The sequence below is a fragment of the Pleurodeles waltl genome, chromosome 6, assembly GCF_031143425.1.
Source record: "Pleurodeles waltl isolate 20211129_DDA chromosome 6, aPleWal1.hap1.20221129, whole genome shotgun sequence".
NCBI lineage: Eukaryota > Metazoa > Chordata > Amphibia > Caudata > Salamandridae > Pleurodeles > Pleurodeles waltl.
The window spans coordinates 1,678,807,429-1,678,825,837 of NC_090445.1; the positions used below are offsets into that span (position 1 = coordinate 1,678,807,429).

The 18,409-nt window shown below is 44.4% G+C and overlaps 1 protein-coding gene and 1 long non-coding RNA gene across 2 annotated transcripts in view; one reads left to right on the plus strand and one right to left on the minus strand.

The window, feature by feature from the left end:
• LOC138301341 (uncharacterized) overlaps positions 1–18,409 on the minus strand; it is a 481,869-nt gene that overhangs the window by 371,833 nt on the left and 91,627 nt on the right. The gene's annotated exons all lie outside the window — the stretch shown is intronic.
• The window catches only part of CRB2 (crumbs cell polarity complex component 2), a 264,482-nt gene that overhangs the window by 74,724 nt on the left and 171,349 nt on the right, over positions 1–18,409 (plus strand). The gene's annotated exons all lie outside the window — the stretch shown is intronic.

Below are 18,409 nucleotides of genomic sequence, written 5' to 3' on the forward strand. Positions count from 1 at the left end.
TCACATGATATGATGAATTCAATGTGAACGATTTTGTAATTTCAGTGAACTGTTTTGAAAATATATAATTTTGGTTGAAAAGATTTCAGACTATATGATCATGTGATGAAATATAAATAGTAAACAAAGATGGCGTCTAACAGGCAGATGAAGGCAGTAATGCCGAAACGCCTTCCTGTTATTTCTGCTCAGTAAAATTACAGAGAATACACACCCTGGAGTGCTGACCCTCTGTTTTATAGTAAGAGGAAAGTGTTTTATATATATATATATATATATATATATATATATATATATATATATATATATATATACATATATATATATATATATAGAGAGAGAGAGAGAGAGAGAGAGAAGATTCATTAAAGGCTTTTGGGTCAGCCCTCTTCTGCCAATGGTGTTTCTGAGTGTCATTAGCAATCTACTTAATACATGACAGCATAGTCCATTGGGTAAAATGGTTCAGTGCACATAGACCATTGACTGTTTTGCCCCATAAAAGATGGTATTACCTGATCACAAGTGATCAAGCTGAAAATGAGTGTGCGTTAGTGACAGACCTAGTTGGACAGTCCTCTAGTTTTCAATGTCCTCGTTGCCCTTTCATTTCTTTGCATCTCCTGTTTTCATTCACATTTTTCTTAAGAGGATACTGAAGCTCCCCTGGCAGTGCTAACAGGCCACTTCTTGGCGCTGATTTCATCAGAAGTGGACTCTATCCCGCTTGGCCACTTCCTCTAAACCAGGCATCCATAGATTATGTACAGTACCACTTCAAGACGGGAACCTGCTGCTATGATTCATTTCGCTATCACAAGCATATTCCCATTGCGTTTAGAAACACCTTTTCTTTTCTCTACTAGTATTCTTTTTATTTATCTTGTGTTTTTATCATGGTTGAGTCAAAGGGTTATGCAAGAATGTCACAGGGTGGATGAATGGACTCATGAATGCAAGATAAGTGACTGACAGCATGTATGATGACTTGAGTGTCTAGACCCATCAACGGCACAAAAGACACTCATATTCACAAGCAAGTCTTATTGGCATTGCCAATGCTTGTTATGTGTATTTTCTTTGGTGGTGAAGTAAAGATATACAACATCACATGGTCCATGGGTGATGACTCTCACTGGGAGAAACCAGAAAAGATGATGCACAATTAGAAATTCCTGCAGTATCTATGGAGGTACATTATGTCTGCCACTGATAGGGCCTCACAGCACTCTGAAATGTCTGTTTGCTCAGGGCCAACGTATTCAGTGATGCCCACAACTTGGTTTGTGGTGGATTTAGCACCTATGGGTTAGTGATTATTCTTCTATTACTGGGTAGTAAAGGTCAGGACTATTCTTGTTCCAGTTGGTTGGGTCAGGGTCACCTGGAACATCGGTGGGTGTGGCCATACAGCCAGTGGCGGTTGGCTTGTTTTTACAACGGGCGACAAAAATATAAAACACACAATTACAAAATAAAAATAAAAAAGTCACTTACCTGCAGGCGTCTTCCTTATGGCATCCTTCTGCCCCCGGAAGCTCCAACGCGGTACCAGGAAACACCACTAACAAATCCTGATGCTGCTTTCATGCTGTTAACCAGCATGAAAGCAACACAAGAATTGGTGGGAGTGGGCATGTGCTCACCAGAGCACTGGAGGTCTGTGCTTTCTCTAACCCAGGTGTCTTAAGGCAGCTGGGTTGGAGATGTTTAAAATGTGCATGTTAGGCTAGCCGTCGCAAGACGGCCAGCCACAGGAACATGCATAGTTTAACCCCTTTGCAGCCAAGGACGTAACAGTTACGTCCTTGGCTGCGGCGCTGAGGGGCCAAGGATGTAACCGTTACGTCCTTGGAGGGGCTCATGGGGGGAGCGCTAGCCCTCCCCTCATGAGCCTCACCCCCACGCCTCCAGGGCAGGGATGGAAGGAAAATCACTTCCACTTCCACCACGGGCTCCCCAGTGACATCTGATGACATCAGGTTGAGATCCTGTGTTGACCTCATCAGAGGTCGTCTCCCATTGCGCTGGAAGCTCAGCTTCTAGTGCGATCGGAAGGGAAATGCTTTGCATTTCTCTTCCGACTCGGACGTGGGGGAAGGCAGAGGCATGAAAGGGAAGGAAAGGCCTTCCCTTTCATGTCTCTGTAAGCATTTCTGCAGCCCGATCATAAAGCGTTTGGGCTGCAGAAATGCCCACTAGACACCAGGGAGTTTTTTATTTTTTTATTTATGCATAAGGGGAGCGATTTACAATTAGGCCTTTTCTGCCTCCCTGGGGGCAGATAGGCCTATTTTAATTAGTGGACATGTGGGGAGCGACCCCTAAGGCAAGGGTTGATCCCCTGGGGGCAAATTATTTAGGCCATTTGTGTCCCCCTTGGGGGCACATCTGTCAGGCCAATCTTCCCCCGGGGGGCAGAAACAACTAGATACCAGGGATTTTTTTTGTAAGTCAGTTTCATGCAAGGGAAGCGACCCCTTAGGCAAGGGTCGTTCCCCGGGGGGCAAAATTTATTTTAGGCCAGATCTGTCTATTTTAATTTAGCCGATATGCCAAGGGGAGCAGAAACCACTAGGCACCAGGGATTTTTTATTTTTTATTTTTTCCTTATGCAAGGCTCGCTCCCCTGGGGGGCAATGTTATTTTAGGCCATTACTGCCTCCCTTGGGGGCAGATCGGCCTATTTTTATTAAGCCAATCTGCCCCCAAAGGGGGCAGAAACCACTAGACACCAGGGATTTTTTTTTTGCACCAATTTAATGCTAAGGGAGCAACCCCTTAGAGATGGGTCGTTCCCCTGGGGGGGGGGAGGAGATGTATTTGAGGCTATTTCTGCCCCCCTTGGTGGCAGATGGGCCTATTTTAATTAGGCTGATCTGCCCCCAAAGGGGGCAGAAACCACTAGGCAACAGGGATTTATGTATTTGTTTTATTTTTTACAGATGGGGAGCTACCCCTTAGGCAAGGGTCACCCCCCTGGGGGGCAAATTTATTTTAGGCCATTTCTGCCCCCCTTGGGAGCAGATCATTCTATTTCTATTAGGCCTAGTGGGGACAGAAATCACTTAGGCACCAGGGATTGGTATGTGCGTGTGTGTTTTGTTTGGGGTGGGGGCAGCCCCTTTGGCAAGGGTCGCTCCCCATGGGGGCTCATTATTGTTGGCCATTTCTGACCTCCCCGTGGGCAGATCGGCCTATTTTGGTAAGGCCCATCTGCCCCCAAGAGGGGCACAAAGCCCATTAGAGACCAGGGAAGATTTTTTTTCAAAATAAGAGGGGGGGGGTATGGCCACGCCCCCACCCCAAATAAATGGAGACAAAGTTGTTCTGCCCACCGGTGGGCAGATGGGGCAATTACCCCCGATCCACTCCTCGGGGAGCAGAAAGCCTACTAGATGCCAGGGAAATAAAAAATTGTGGGGTGGTGGCTACCAACCAGTATGGGCATGGTTATGCCTCCACCCCAACTAAAGGGAGTAACAGCCTTTCAGCTCTCCCCCCCCCCCAACTAAATGATCTTATCCCAATGGCAAGCAAGAGGATATTTGATTATTTTGGTTTTTGGTTTTACATTTGGGCCATGAGATCTTGTCTAACTCTCATAATCATCCCACTTGGAATGGTGAGGGATGCACTTTTTGGACTTTGGGACGCTGCCATGTACAAAAATCTATGAGACCTAGACACATCTGAAAACTAATCATCTGGGTGAGTCCAGGGTTTTGTGCTTCACATTCACCTCACACCATTTTCTTATCCACATTGCCCTGCAAACGTCCAACTTTGCTGTAAAACACAAATTTTTCCCACATTTTTGTGCTGGAACCTTCTGGAATCTGCAGGAATCCACAAAATTCCTACCACCCAGCATTGTCGCATCTATACCGATAAATATTCTGCCCCACTTGTCAGCCTAAAAATGTTTTTTTTCAAACTGCCCTTTTGGACCCGCATTGGTTTCCTCTCATTTTTGACATGTTTTTGGCTCTTCCCTGTCACAGGCACTAGGCCCACCTACACAAGTGAGGTATCATTTTTACTGGGAGACTAAGGGGAACGTTGGATGGTAGGAAGTTTGTGCCAGTGTGTTGATCCCACACTGTAATGTGGGGAAAATATGATTTCTTTAGCTAAATTTGAGGTTTGTAGAGGATTTTGGGTAAGAAAACATTGAGAGATCCACGCATGTCACACCTCCTTGAACTCCCTTGGGTGTCTAGTTTTCAGAAATGTTTGGGTTTGGTAGGTTTGTCTAGATGGCTGCTGAGCCCAGGACCAAAAACGCAGGTACCCCCGCAAAAACAGGGAGTTTTGTATTTGATCATTTTGGGGCATTTCCTGTTGCAGGCACTAGGCCTAACAACACAAGTGAGGTACAATTTATATCGGGACACCTGGGGGAAAGCTTGGTAGAAGGAAGTTTGTGGCTCCCCTCAGATTCCACAACTTTGCAACACCAAAATGTGAGGAAAAAGTGTTATTTTTTGCCAACTTTTGAGGTTTGCAAAGGATTCTGGGTAACAGAACCTGGTGAGAGCACCACAAGTTACCCCATCCTGGGTTCCTCTAGGTGTCTAGTTTTCAGAAATGTCCAGGTTTTCTAGATTTTCCTAGGTGCCAGATGAGCTAGAGGACAAAATCCACAGCTAGGCACTTTGCAAAAAACAGGTCCGTTTTCTTTAGGAAAATGTGATGTATCCACGTTGTGTTTTGGGGCATTCGCTGTTGTGGGCACTAGGCCTACCCACACAAGTGAGGTACCATTTTTATCGGGAGTCTTGGGAGAATGCTAGGTGGAGGGAAATTTGTGGCTCTTCTTAGATTCCAAGACTTTCGATCATCAAAATGTGAGGAAAAACTGGGTTGTTTTGCCACATTTTGTGGTTTGCAGAGGATTCTGGGTAACAGAACCTGGTGAGAGAGCCACAAGTCATCTCATCCTGGGTTCCCCTAGGTGTCTATTTTTAAAAAATGCGCAGGTTTGCTAGGTTTCCCTAGGTGCGCCTTAGCTAGAGGCCAAAATCCACAGCTAGGCACTTTGCAAAAAACAGGTCTGTTTTCTTTAGGAAAATGTGATGTGTCCATGTTGTGTTTCCTCAGGAGATTTGGGGGAACACAGAATAGAAGAAGTGTTATTGCCCCTTGTCTTTCTCTACATTTTTGCCTTCCAAATATAAGACAGTATGTGAAAAAGATGTCTATTTCGGAAATGGCCGGTAATCCATATGCTAATATGGGGACCCTGGAATTCAGAGATGTGCAAATAACCACTGTTTCTCAACACATTATCTTGTGTCCATTTTGGAAATATAAAGGTTTCCTTGATACCTATTGTTCACTCTTTATATTTCACCAAATGAATTGCTGTATATCCGGTATACAACGAAAACCCATTGCAAGGTGCAGCTCTTTATTGGCTCTGAGTACCTAGGGGTCTTGATGAACCTACAAGCCCTACATATCCCCGCAACCAGAAGAGTCTAGCAAACGTAATGGTATATTGATTTTGAAAATCTGGCATGGCAGGAAAAAGTTACAGAGTAACTGGCTGAGAAATTGCTGTGTTTTTTCACCTCAATTTCAAACTTTTTTTATTTCAGCTATTATTTTCTATAGTAAAACCATGTCAGATCTACACAAATGACCTCTTGCTGAATTCAGAATGTTGTCTACCTTTCAGAAATGTTTAGCATCTGAGATCCAGTATTGGGTTCACACCCATTTATGGAAGAAGGCTAAAAGCACAATAAATAGTAAAAATGGGGTATGTCCCAGTAAAATGCCAAAATTGTGTTGAAAGTTGTGGTTTTCTGTTTCAAGTCTGCCTGCTCCTGAAACCTGGGAAGATGCTGATTTTAGTACTGCAAACCCTTTGTTGATGCCATTTTCAGGGACAAAAACACAACCTTTCTTCTGCAGCCTTTTTTCCCCATTTAAAAAAAAAAAAAATGTGCTGTGCTTTGGCTAATTTCTTGGTCTCCTCAAGGGGAACCCACAAACTCTGGCTACCTCTAGAATCCCTAAGATGTTGGGAAAAAGGGACGCAAATTTGGAGTGGGTAGCTTATGTGGACAAAAAGTTATGCGGGCCTAAGCGCAAACTGCTCCAAATAGCCAAAAAGGCCTGGCACCTGAGGGGAAAAAGGCCTGGCAGCGAAGGGGTTAAACACTCCGTTCACGACATGGTGATGAAAAATAAAATGGTAATAAACACAGTTTATAACCATTTTATTTTTCAGTTCTGGGCGCATTTTTAGAGGCATGTGTTTTTTACTGTGGCGACGCTCCTCCGCTCACGTGGAGGGCCTCCCCCCCCCCCCGTATACAGCAATGGATGACGTTGTTGTGTGTTTCCTGGCTTGGAAATATTTGACTCTTCAAAATGTGTAAACGTCATGGCTGTGATTGTGCAAGTGTCTGATACTGAGAGGATCTTGAAGGCCTGACGTTTAATGTTGCATTCCTCGCGGGAGAGTTTGTCGGTCGCTGAGCGCACCAGATTAGGTGCGCAGTGTGTGTTGTGCAGTTTTATGGCTGCCAGTCTGTTATAGGAAACCATTTTCAGTAAGCCTTCTGTTCAACCACAATGGTGTCAAACACGGTGAGGCCTGCTCGAGAAGATTTCCACCAGGTTATGATCATGGAAAAGCAGCAAATTGTTTTTTTCGTGTTGTGTTCTTTTAAGAAATAGGTAGAAATTGGGCAATAGTTGATTTTTTTTCTTAAAGCATTTAAATATGTGTGAATTTCTACGGCCCAGACCAACTCCAGTAGGAGCACAGCACATTTCAAAGATGTAACTTACAAGCTTCAAAAAATTGCTAATTTGTACAGTAAAAACTAGAACGAATTCTAGGCTGATGAGCACAAAATAGACTTAATCAAACATGTTTAAACAGCAGTATCTTATCTACATAAATACAACACAGCAAATTATGTGGGCGGTGTAAGGAGGTATCCATAAAACAAGATCAGGTGGTTAGTTAAAGGTGAAAATGAAATTGATATTGAAGGTCATTCTTGCCTTTTTTGAAGGCAACTTGTCACTGAGTCACATATTGCAACAGCCGCTCATCACCGTCAGATGTCTCTGTGTGAGTGTGGCTTTCAGAAGTCATCCATCCAGACCCTGCCAGGCGCACATCTGGAAGGACCCCTGGCATCCTCCTATCAGGGCCGTGGAGCAGTGCCTCACGTGTCTGAGCTTCACTTTTCAAGTTCACATTAAGTCTAACCTTACAGGAATATAAACTGGGTTGTAAAGGAATTCTAAGCCTCTCCAGTTTCATTTGCGCATTTGGTTGCATGCCGAAGCCAACCGTGACAAGTCTTCAAAGGGCCTGGCCAGGCTTATATGTAGCTGAGAAGGCTCCCTTTCCCTGGGACTTACTGCGCGCCATTAACTTGTTAATCAGTTACACGTTTAACTCTTTCTTCCATTAAAATGTATTTAAAACATTACGCGTTGCTTCTAAATACTTGAACCGTGGTGTTTCCTTGGCAGATGTAACCAGAGACAGTTCTGGCTTTGTTAGTTGTGAGAGATTACCATCTGCTGCAAGCAGTAATATTACAATAGCCTGTGATATACGGGATAAAGTACCCCCTGTTGTAACTTGTAAGGATATTGCAAATCACTGAGAAGAGCCATGGTGTAGAGTTCCTTTATGAGGTCATGGAACTCCAAGGTGACTTGCAATTTCATTATAATATAGGGCAGGGGGTACTTTATTCCTTGTACTATATGGTCACATCACCCCATCCCACAAACCAATTAAAAACGTTGTATCTTGCTCTTCCATATGAGAGAGATAGTAATGTTGCAGTTATGTACAACAACAGCGGAATCTGTTGTGTGAAATTAGGGATCTCAAAAAGCAGTTAGTACTTTGATGCAAAAACACAGTAGACTCAGTTTAATGTAACTCAGATTAAAAATGAATTGTAGCTCAGAATCAGTAGTAAAGTACAGAGAGACTATGGACCATATTCATACTTTTTTAGCGCCGCATTTGCGTCGGTTTTTGACGCAAAATCGTCGCAAACTTACAAAATTAAATTGTATTTTGTAAGTTTCGCGATTTTGCGTCAAAAAACGACGCACATGCGGCGCTAAAAAAGTATAAATATGGGCCTATATCTTTCCTGTCATGCACTATATGCAAAAAATAAATGTTGCGATAAATGTCTATAATGATATCTGTGCATTTTACAAATACAACTCAGAAGATGGAATATCTAGGTCCTGTAGTTTTTTTAATGCAGATGCAACTATGCTCCAATACCTGCTTTTCACCTTGATTGCTGGCTCTTAAAAGGCTTTATGATGTCACAACTCTACTGTAATGGTTTATAACAATTGAGCAGCTACTCATTTCATTAGTACAGGTGAGTAGAGACGGAAATTAGAGACATGTTTTTATGTTGGAATTTCAAGCTTCCCTGTATTGTATATGGGATAAGCCGTTCTTGCCATACGTAATGAAAATATTGCAAGTCACTGAGGAGTTTAGTGACTATATAGAGGAACAAGAACAAAAGCTGTGTTTCTTTATGAGATAATCAAACTCCAACATGTCCTGCAGTATCCATATTGTCTATGGCACAGGCAGTGCTTAATTTGTGAAAGAAAGAGTGCTGGTGCTCCAAGCCCTAGTCAGAAGCCGGTGGCCGGTGCAAATCAACATTGGTGCTCTCAATACCAAGGGTAGTGGTCTTTAATTCACTACTAGACACTACCTGCCCATTTTCCTCACTCTTGCGTGTTCCTGCTTTCTCCCTTTGTGATGGTTTTGTCAACCACTCCTTCTCTATATTTCTGTTGTGCGTGTTCTTCCCTCTCTTGCACCCGGCAAAGATCTGGTGTGGGAAAATAGGTGCCAGTCCCCAAAAATAAGTGCTGGTGGCCCCCACCTGCTTTAATTAGTCACGGGGCAAGGGGCACTTTTTCCTTTTACTACTTGGTCACACCATAGTCCTTCCAACGAACACCTTAAACCTTAGTGCGGTGCTTTTTATTATGAAAGAGATAGGAGGTTTACAAACGAGAAGAATAAAACTAGAATCTCTAGTTGAAAGTTAAACACACCAGAAAGCAGTTAGCTATTCCTTGCAAAAGGTTTTTAGCTTTCAATTCACATTTAAACACACTTTACCTCAGAATGTGTAGAAACATGCGAGGAGGTTCCATCTTTCTTGTAGTCACTTAAAGGGTGGACAATATAAACATGTTGCTAGAAATTTCTCCTTTCTGCTTGTTATTGTTCCTCCAGTAAAACAGAGCAGATAAGGAAAGAAACCTTTCATTGTTTTTTAAGTGTAGCTTTATTTACTCTCTATGTAATGCCTTTTCCATTGGTTGTTGGCTCTGACAGCAAGCATTATGATGCCAGAAATCCACTGTAATAACTTATTAGAATTGAGCATCTATGTATTTTCTTTATTATGGGAAACTAGTTGTCTGTAAAAAGGAAATTAGATACAGGCTTTTATTCAGTGATTGCTCTCTCTCCAGTATTATATTACAACTGTAACTAAAGATAGGTTACAGCAAAAGTCACAATGGTATATCGGGGCCCTGTGACATCACAATCTGTAGGGCAAGGCATATTAGCCATCAAGTTTCATTGATACCCCCAGCCCCTTGTGACATCCGAAAGACTAGCTGAATACAGACTACAATAGTTGTTTCAGTGACCTCACAATCCTCACAGTCAGTATTGGCAGCTGAGGACAGTCTGCTCCTGTGTTATTGACCACCACAAACCTGGTTTTATGTTGTCACAGATTGAGTAGAAGCTAAAGATTGTCAATTTTATACAAATATTTGTAGAGACATATGTTTTCACACTTTGAGAATCACTTTACTATCCTTCCTTTTTATTCAACTGTCAGGATGGTCTTGTTGCTTTCACTTAGTGAAGTCACCACCTGGTAGACAATTAGGGGCATATTTATACTCTGTTTGCACCGGAATTGCGTCGTTTTTTTTTACGCAATTCCGACGCAAAACTAACTCCATATTTATACTTTGGCGTTAGACGCGTCTAGCGCCAAAGTCCATGGAGTTTGCGTAATTTTTTAGTGTGGACACCTACTTTGCGTTAATGATATGCAAGGTAGGCGTTCCCGTCTAAAAAATTGACTCCGAGGCATGTGCGCCGTATTTACACTCCCGGGCAAAAATCACGCCCGGGAGTGGGCGGGTCAAAAAAAATGACGTCCAGCCGTTTTTGCGTCGTTTTTTAGCGCCTGGTCAGGGCAGGCGTTAAGGGACCTGTGGGCTCGGAAGGAGCCCAGAGGTGCCCTCCCATGCCCCCAGGGACCCCCCCTGCCACCCTTGCCCACCCCAGGAGGACGCCCATGGATGGAGGGACCCATCCCAGGGAACATAAGGTAAGTTCAGGTAAGTATTTTTATTTTTATTTTTTTTGTGGCATAGGGGGGCCTGATTTGTGCCCCCCAACATGCCACTATGCCCAATGACCATGCCCAGGGGACAGAAGTCCCCTGGGCATGGCCATTGGGCAAGGGGGCATGACTCCTGTCTTTGCTAAGACAGGAGTCATTTCAATGGGGGTTGGGAGTCGAAAAAAATGGCGCAAATCGGGTTGAGGCGATAATTTTGCCTCAGCCTGACTTGCCCCATTTTTTGGCGCCCAAGCTCCATATTCCCCTACGCCGGCGCTGCCTGGTGTACGTCATTTTTTTTTACGCACACCAGGCAGCGCCGCCGGCTAACGCCGGCTAACGCCGGCTAACGTCATTGAATAAATACGGCGCCCGCATGGCGCTTCAGAATGGCGTTAGCCGGCGTTAACTTTTTTGACGCACAACTGCGTTGGCGCAGTTGTGCGTCGAAAAGTATAAATATGGCCCTTACAGTGCTCTTTGTTAGGCTCAAGCCTACCAGACAACACAGCTATTTAGTTTGCTAAAGACATCTTGTGAGCATTTGGAAAGCTTTCCTGGGAAGGCATTCCCCCCATTGCTTACCATTGGCTTTGCGGTTTGTAACTCACATTTCCTTGCTTTCTACTTGCTAACTTTATTTGTTTTAGGCTGTCCATCTTAAGTACATCCCTCCCGTGGAGCATAGCCTATTTACTGTATTCTTCCATGATTGCTTGCTTTCTCAAAACAGAACTTTAAATCCTGTTTCTCATTTTGTCACATTTGCTGTGCATTCAAAGACAGTTGTCAAATGTCAGACTCTTTTCTGACAGAGCCTGATGTTTACTCTTCTTTCTCTGACATCATGAAGAACTAGGCCTACAACACGTGGAGGATACTATCAAGATAGCCCCAACACTGTTATGGATATCAGTTTGGAGTCGACCTGAAGCAACACTCTATGAAGCAGTGATCATAGATTGCTTGAACTTAGATAAATCGTGTAAAAATACCCAATGGCTACAGTACATGAAGACCCAATTGCATTCAATTAGATGCCATGATTTTTTTGGCAACCCACAGCACCTAGGAGTGTGCTCCAAAGTATTCATCAAAAATGACTTGCTGACTCTTATGGCAAGTAAGTATAAGAGATATTTTGGAGTGCAGCAAAAGGAAGGTGGGGGCATGCACATCACTAATGATGGGCGGTTGTATAGAACCATATTTGTAGGTTGAGCATAGCACAGCGCAAGCGCTGCTTTTCCCACATGTTGGTATGTATCTGGGCTTTTAACCACACCCACCGTACGCCCATCACTATCACTCATTCATGGGGTTGCCTTTCAAAAATCCTTTGTTTTTGTTGGTAACTGCTTTACGTTTTTCCCTCCTTGGGGCAGTTTTGTTGCTGCCTTGGCCATCGACCCTGTTACATGGATAATTGCACTATTGCCGATAACTTTGACTGCAAGCGAACTTCTTTTTCCTTTTGTCTCTCTCTTCGCACTCACGGCGGTGCTTTCAATCGGCTTGCTTATGTCAACTTTTTTACTTTTTATTTTCAGTTTGTGTGGCAAGAAAGTTCCAGTTAGAAATTTACAACGCTAATAGCTCTAACTCCAGCAAATGCAAGACCCATTGTACTGCAAATGCTTGTTATATGATTCCCAGCACACAAATATACTATCTGGTGTGATTTTATCTTTATATGGCCCTCCTGTTGGTTTCATTCCCTTCACCAGCATACTGGGACAAAGATCTTGCGGTCTGCCCATGTGGCATTTACTCAATCACAGTTGCACTTTGTTTTCTTTTGTGACCTATGTAGGGCCTAGAGAAAAACTATTCTAGTTCCCTTAATAGTAGATTGTGCAGACCAGCTCTGCCACATTTGCAACTAATACAAACAGAACTAGCCTGCCACACAGTGTACAGGTTCATGGCTGCAGAGTGGCTAGAAAATCATTAGTTCTGTAACTAATGCACTGTATTCCACTGCTGCTGTTTTGCCTTTTCCACTGTGCTAGGTTCTTGGCGGTGTTTCTTAACAGAAAGTTTTCATAGATGGATTATAAGTGATTTTAAATGCTGGGGACTTAAGGTGATAGATGGTTAATGCACTTGCTTTATTGCTGCATTTTTGTACTCTGGCTGTGCCAGGTTTTTGGAAGCATTTAGGAAAAACGTTGTATGCTTGGTGTTTAAGTGAAGGTAAATGTTGTAGACTTCAAACATGGACTGATGGCTTGATCTTCATGTGCAGATATGTTTTACCCTTCCCTTTATTATGGCCAGACAATAATTGTACTGTAGCTAGTGCACTTAACATTAATATTGATATCGCTCTGTCATTTCTGTTGTGCTAGGCCAACAAAAGTGCATATGCCCGGCTTTATAAGTGATTGTAAATATTATGGATCTTGAACATGGGCTGATGAATCGATTCTTAATGTTCAGATACGTTTCTTAGCTCATGCCAACTAGCCTTGCTTCATGTGCAGCGAGCACAAACAGAAATTGTATGTTATATAGTGCATAAGCTTATCACAGCTACTCTAAAAACTGCGTAAAGTGGCGGCAAACAATTGTTCTACGTCACTTCAGTCTATGCCAGTTTATTCTGCAACACTGTACTCTCTGCCACTGCTCTTGATGTCATTCCACTCTGCACCACTCTACGTCACTGTACTCTACTCAAATGCACTCTTCGCCACTCTACTCTGAAAAACTGCCCTCTCCACTCCTGAACTCTACACCACTCTACTCTGCTCCACTGCACTCTATGCCACTGCACTCAATGCCACTAACTACTCTGCACCTGTCTACTCTACACCACTCTACTGCACTCTATGCCAGTGCACTCTATGCCACCAAGCTTTACTCTGCATCACTCCACTCTATGCCACTGCACTCTGCGCCACTGCACCCTGTGCCACTCTACTCTGCAGCACTCCAGTCTACACCACTGCACTCTACTCTCCACCTCCTTTCTTTATGCCACTGCACTGTACACCACTCTACTCTGCACCACTCTATGCCACTGCACTCTACTCAAATGCAATCTACACCACTCTACTCTGAAAAACTGCCCTCTCCACTACTGAACTCTACACCACTCTACTCTGCTCCACTGCACTCTATGCCACTGCACTCAATGCCACTAACTACTCTGTACCTGTCTACTCTACACCACTCTACTGCACTCTATGCCAGTGCACTCTATGCCACCACGCTCTATGTCACTTTACTCTGCATCACTCCACTCTATGCCACTGCACTCTGCACCACTGCACGGTGTGCCACTCTACTCTAAGCCCTCCAGTCTACACCACTGCACCCTACTCTCCACCTCCCTTCTTTATGCCACTGTACTGTACACCACTCTACTCTGCACCACTCTATGCCACTGTTCTCTACATCATTGACTCTTAGCCACTCTACTCTGCACTCTTCCTACTACACTCTATGCCACTCTACACTACCGCACTGCACTCTTCGTGACTGCACTTTATGACACTGCTCTCTAGGCCACTGTACTGTACTCTCCTGCACCACTCTAATCTACTGCATTCTACGCCACTGTATTCTATGCCGATGCATTTTATGATGCTGCATTCAATGCTACTGCACTCTACACCAAAACCTCTGCACCACTCCACCCTACATCAATGCACTCATTGCCATTCTACTTAACAACACTCTACACCAATACACTCTACGCCACTCCACTCGACTGCATTCCACTCCACTGCACGTCAGTTTACACGACTCCAGTCTAAGGCACTCCACTACAGGACACTTAGGTGGTGATTCTCACCCTGGCGGGCGGCGGAGGCCGCCCGCCAGAGTTCCCCCCTCCAAAATACCGCTCCGCGGTCGAAAGACCGCTGAGGGTATTTTGGGTTTTTCACTGGGCTGGCGGGCGACCGCCAAAAGGCCGCCCGCCAGCCCAGTGCAAAACACCCTTCCCACGAGGACGCCGGCTCAGAATTGAGCCGGCGGAGTGGGAAGGTGTGACGGGTGCAGTTGCACTCGTCGCGAATTTCAGTGTCTGCAAAGCAGACACTGAAATTCTTTTTGGGGCCCTCTTATGGGGGCCCCTGCAGTGCCCATGTCATTGGCATGGGCACTGCAGGGGCCCCCAGGGGCCCCACGACACCCCATACCGCCATCCTGTTCCTGGCGGGAGAACCACCAGGAACAGGATGGCGGTATGGGGAGTCAGAATCCTCCAGGGCGGCGCAGCTTGCTGCGCCGCCATGGAGGATTCATTTGGGCAGCGGAAAACCGGCGGGAGACCGCCGGTTTTCCACTTCTGACCGCGGCCGAACTGCCGCGGTCAGAATGCCCAGCGGGGCACCGCCAGCCTGTTGGCGGTGCCCCCGTCATTTTAGCACCGCCAGGGTTAGAATGACCCCCTTAATGTCACTCCACTCTATGCCACTCCACTCTACGCCACTCCACTAAATCTCACTCCAGTCCACTATACCTTACTCCAGTCCACTATATCTCACTCCACACCACTCTACTCCACTCCATGCCACTGCACTGTACTCCACTATACTCTGCTCTACACCACTTCACACCACTCTATGCTATGTTACTTCACTCTACTCTACTTCCCTCCACTCTGCTGTAGAACATGGCTACAAGACATTGACAATAGCTCTCACATAGGAGAAACCTGCTGGCTTTTCCAATGCTTGTTTTTTTCTGTGAAGCACTCGATGTGAGTGCAAGTGTTTTACTCTCTCCTTTTTAAGCCTCTCTACTCCCTCCTATTTCCACCTATCATACCTATTGATGCCTCTCACTCCAGTGTTTTTGACAACTTCCCCCCCACCCTCCGCCCTCCTAATTCTTCTGTTGAGACTTTGTTTTCTCCCTGCTGCCCTCCTGTTGCTTTAACCCTTTCCTAACCTGGTTTGGCATGAAAATGTTTTTTAAAAAAAAGCATTTTTGTGCTACTTTTTTAAACACTTTTTTTTACCTTCTAGGCCCCCTGCAAAAATATTTCTCTTCACCAAGAAGTAGACGAGAAATAATTTTGTTTTAGTGGAAAGTTAGGTCTGCATGAGTCATGATGGACGTTAAAAGAGAGAACTGTCTGTTGCCACACTCTCCTTGTGAAAGGCCCACATTAATCTCCATTAAGCAGCAATCCTTTTTAGGTTGAAGCCTACCAATTGGCTTAGCTGTCTGGTTTGCAAAGACATGTTGGGGACATTCTGAACGCTGGCATAGGAATGCATTCCGCCCACTGCTTACCATTGGCTTTGTGGTTTGCAACTCACATTTTTATTGTTTCTATTTGCTGTCTGTGGTAGGCCATCCAGCATTCTTTTCTCCCTCTAATGGAGCACACCTTGTTTACTGTATTCTTCCTCAACTGCTCACTTTCTGTAACAAGCCTTTAAATGTTGTTCTTATCTTGCCACATTTGCTGTGCATTTAAAGACTGAGGTCTAATGTCAGGCTCTGTTTCTGAGAGAGCCTGGCGTTTACATTTATTTTTCTGACTTTAAAGTGAGAGGATTTATCTGACAATCTGGGTGTGTGAAAAGAAAGCCTTTTCTTTTAGGCACACAACAAAATTTAAATGTTTGTAAATGAACTGTGCAAGTTTTTAAGAATATATCAAAATTAGGAAGGCATAAATGCAGCACATTTATTTGTAATTCTGATGTGTGGTGGAAACAAATAATTTAATATGATCAAAAGAAATCAATACACTAGGTGATGCTATTTCCACATATAATCGTTTGTGCGCTGTATAGTTTTATCCGTACAGCTGTGCATCTGTGCAAGTATAATGGCGGTTTCGTTTTAAAATGTGTTGTCTGTAATGGCAGTGCACTACCAGACCATGCATACTCCACTCTGTGCCACTCTACTCCATTCTATGCCAGTCTATGCCCTTCCGCTCTACTCCAGGAGACTCCACTCTATGATACTCCACTCTACTCTATGACACTCTACTTCACTCTACGTTACTTCACACTATGCCATGACACTTCATTCCCCTCTACAACCTGCCACTCCATGACACTCCACACCACTCTATTACACTCTACACCACCCTACTCTATGCCACTCCACTCCACTCTAGGCCACCCTAATATACTCCACTCTACGCCACTTTAATTAAATCTACTCCAGTCCATGAGACTCTATGACTCTCCACTCTATGACACTCCATTCTAAGACAATCCACTCCATCCTACAACACTCTACGACTCTCCACTATACAAGACTCCACTCTACTACACTCCAGTCTATGACAATCCACTCTACAAAAGTCAACTCCACTCTATGCCCCTCCACACTACTCCAATTCACTCTCCGCTACTCCACTGCACTCTACACAATTCCCTGTACACCACTCCACTCCACACTACTCCACTTTACTACCCCACTCTACACCACACCACTCTATGCCACTATATGCCACTTCACTCAATAACACTCTATACCACTCCACAATACTCCATTCTATTCCAATCTGCCCCTTCAATCTTTGCCCCTCTCCATACTATGGCACTCTTCACCACTCCTTTTTACTCCACAACACTCACCTCTACCCCATGACACTCCACTCTATGACACTCCAGTCAACTCTACACCACTCCAAAATCCTCCACTCCATGACAGTAGTTCCCAACCTGTGTCCGGGGGCCCCTGGGGGTCCGCAAAGCCTCCTCAGGGGGTCCGCGACTGCTTAAAAAATTTAATATTATTAACAGATTAGGCCCCCAGCTTTCAGTAATGACTCAGTGGGGGGTCCCCAGATTCCAATAATGTTCATTGGGGGTCCCCGGGTTCCAGTAATGATAAGGTGGGGGTCCACAGAAGTCAAAAGTTTGGGAACCACTGCTCTATGACACTCTACGACACTCTACTCCATGCCACTCTCCTCTATACCAGTAATGTTTAGGCTTGCTGAACAGCAGCCACGCTGGTGTACACCATTGCAAAACCCATTGGCAAAGCCAATAGCTCTTGCATAGGTGGGACCTATTGGCTTTGCCAGTGCTTGTTTTTAGGTCTAGGCTTAGCCAAGATGTTTTGATTTCAATACAATTATATTTAATATCCTTACTTACAGTGGCTTACAGCCAGCTGTCCATTGGTCTGTTAGTGTGCCATTCACAATTTAGTTCCACTATCACAGCATACAACAGGGCCTCAGAGTCGGCCCACTTCAGCCATTGGCCTACTTTCTCTGCCTGACAGCATTTTGTTCTTTTACTATGTGCCTTACACTAAAAACTAGTCCCCTTTTTACAGGTTTACAAAGCAATTCACAAACAATTGCAAGGTCAAAGTTGTCAGCCAACACCAAACTTATTGGCTTTGTCAGTGCTTATTTGTGTTCCTTCATAAGCTGAGACTCAGGCCCTGGCGAACTGGGGATGTGCCCAAAGTGTTTCTGACTTATAGCCTTGAGTGGCTATTGATCCCTCATAGGCCGTGGGCAACCTCACGGTTGGTGAAAGCTGTGTGACCCTACTGAAAAGCCTCCCCCTGGGTGCCCCCCTGTAAGAGTGGTCGACATCAGTCTCCAGGTTAAATCTGCTATGTCCCCCATTCTGGAGTCCTTCTTATAAAAGTGCGAAATTATGAATTAATTTCAAGAAATTTAATTAAAATTACAAACAAATCCACGAAATACCATTGCTGAAATCACACTTGAAAAATTATTCTAAAGACTGTAAATTCAAAGGTCGCACCAGATACGGGAAGGAGAATGCTTGTCCCAAGAAAATATATTTTGCAGCCCTAAATCCAGTGCTTAATTTGTGCTTATTGTTTCCGGTGCTGAGCACTGGCACTTATTTTTGCGGGCCGGGGCTTATTCTTCTGCCTCAAGCATTTACTGCAAGCAAAAGACACATATGGGAAAGATGGAGGAAGAGAAAAACGAAAAAGCGTCACAAAGGTAGAAAGCAGAAAGCTGCAAGAGTGAGCTGAAGGAGCGGGGAGTGGCTCTAAATGGATTGAAGAGGCCCGAG